The sequence below is a fragment of the Mandrillus leucophaeus genome, unplaced genomic scaffold, assembly GCF_000951045.1.
Source record: "Mandrillus leucophaeus isolate KB7577 unplaced genomic scaffold, Mleu.le_1.0 Scaffold650, whole genome shotgun sequence".
NCBI classification, from domain to species: domain Eukaryota; kingdom Metazoa; phylum Chordata; class Mammalia; order Primates; family Cercopithecidae; genus Mandrillus; species Mandrillus leucophaeus.
The window spans coordinates 742915-744878 of record NW_012107031.1 but is presented as its reverse complement, the minus strand read 5'-3'; the positions used below and the strand labels follow the sequence as shown (position 1 = coordinate 744878).

Sequence of the window (1964 nt, the reverse complement as noted above, 5' to 3'; positions counted from 1 at the left end):
AATATTGGCCCCCACTCTCTTCTGGCTTGTAGAGTTTCTGCCGAGAGATCTGTTGTTACTCTGATGAGCTTCCTTTTGTGGGTAACCCGACCTTTCTCTCTGACTGCCCTTAACAGTTTTTCCATCATTTCAACTTTGGTGAATCTGACAGTTATGTGTCTTGGAGTTGCTTTTCTCAAGGAGTATCTTTGTGGCATTCTCTGTATTTCCTGAATTTGAATGTTGGCCTGCCTTGCTAGGTTGTGGAGGTTCTCCTGGATAATATCCTGAAGAATGTTTTCCAACTTGGTTCCATTTTCCCTGTCACTTTCAGGTACACCCATCAGATGTAGATTTGGTCTTTTCGCATAATCCCATATTTCTTGGAAGCTTTGTTCTTTCTTTTTACTCTTTTTTCTATAAACTTCTGGCTTCATTTCATTCATTTGATCTTCAACCACTGATACCCTTTCTTCCAGTTGATCAAATCGGCTACTGAAGCTTGTGCATGCATCATGTAGTTTTCATGCCATGGTTTTCAGCTCCATCAGGTCATTTAAGGACTTCTCTACGGTGTTTATTCTAGTTGGCCATTCGTCTAATCTTTTTTCAAGGTTTTTAGCTTCTTTGTGACGAGTTTGAACATTCTCCTTTAGCTCGGAGAAGTTTGTTATTGCTGATTGTCTGAAGCCTTCTTCTCTCCACTCGTCAAAGTCTTTCTCCATCCAGCTTTGTTCCATTGCTGGCGAGGAGCTATGTTCCTTTGGAGGAGAAGAGGTGCTCTGATTTTTGGAATTTTCAGCTTTTCTCCTCTGGTTTCTCCCCATCTTTGTGGTTTTATCTACCTTTGGTCTTTGATGATGATGACTTACAGATGGGGTTTTGGTGTGGATGTCCTTTCTGTTTGTTAGTTTTCCTTCTAACAGTCAGGACCCTCAGCTGCAGGTCTGTTGGAGTTTGCTGGAGGCCCACTCCAGACCGTGTTTGCCTGGGTATCACCAGCCGAGGCTGCAGACTAGCAAATATTGCAGAATGGCAAATGTTGCTGCCTGATCATTCCTCTGGAGGGTTCATCTCAGAGGGGCACCTGGCCGTATGAGGTGTCAGTCGGCCCCTCCTGGGAGGTGCCTGCCAGTTAGGCTACTCGGGCATTAGGGACCCACTTGAGGAGGCAGTCTGTCCGTTCTCAGATCTCAAACTCTGTGCTGGGAGAACCACTACTCTCTTCAAAGCTGTCAGACAGGGACATTTAAGTCTGTAGAAGTTTCTGTTGCCTTTTGTTCAGCTATGCCCTGGCCCCAGAGTTGGAGTCTACAGAGGCAGGACGGCCTCCTTGAGCTGAGGTGGGCTCCACCCAGTTCAAGCTTCCTGGCTGCTTTGTTTAGGTACTCAAGCCTCAGCAATGGTGGGCACCCCTCCCTCAGCCTCGCTGTTGCCTTGCAGTTTGATCTCAGACTGCTGTGCTAACAATGAGCAAGGCTCTGTGGGCATGGGACCCTCCGAGCCAGGCGCAGTATATAATCTACTGGTGTGCCATTTGCTAAGACTGTTGGAAAAGTGCAGTATTAGGGTGAGAGTGATCCAATTTTCCAGGTGCCGTCTGTCACAGCTTCCCTTGGCTAGGAAAGGGAATTCTCTGACCCCTTGACCTTCTGGTTGAGGCGATGCCTCGCCCTGCTTCGGCTTACACTCCGTGGGCTGCACCCACTGTTCTGTGCCCACTGTCCAACAAGCCCCAGTGAGATGAACCCAGTACCTTAGCTGGAAATGCAGAAATCACCCATCTTCTGCGTTGCTCACGCTGGGAGCTGTAGACTGGAGCTGTTCCTATTCAGTCATCTTGGAACCTCACTCCAAATTTTGCTTTTGTATTAGTGTATTACCAATACTAAAACTAAAGCTAATTTTAATAAAAGCTTATAAACAAATTGGATTTTCATAAACCTTTTATAATCTCTTAGCATTTTTTCTTTCTTTTTTTTTTT

The 1964-nt window shown here is 45.9% G+C and overlaps 1 protein-coding gene across 1 annotated transcript in view; it reads left to right on the top strand.

The window, feature by feature from the left end:
* Positions 1–1964, top strand: part of TMEM65 (transmembrane protein 65) — a 70311-nt gene that overhangs the window by 19871 nt on the left and 48476 nt on the right. The gene's annotated exons all lie outside the window — the stretch shown is intronic.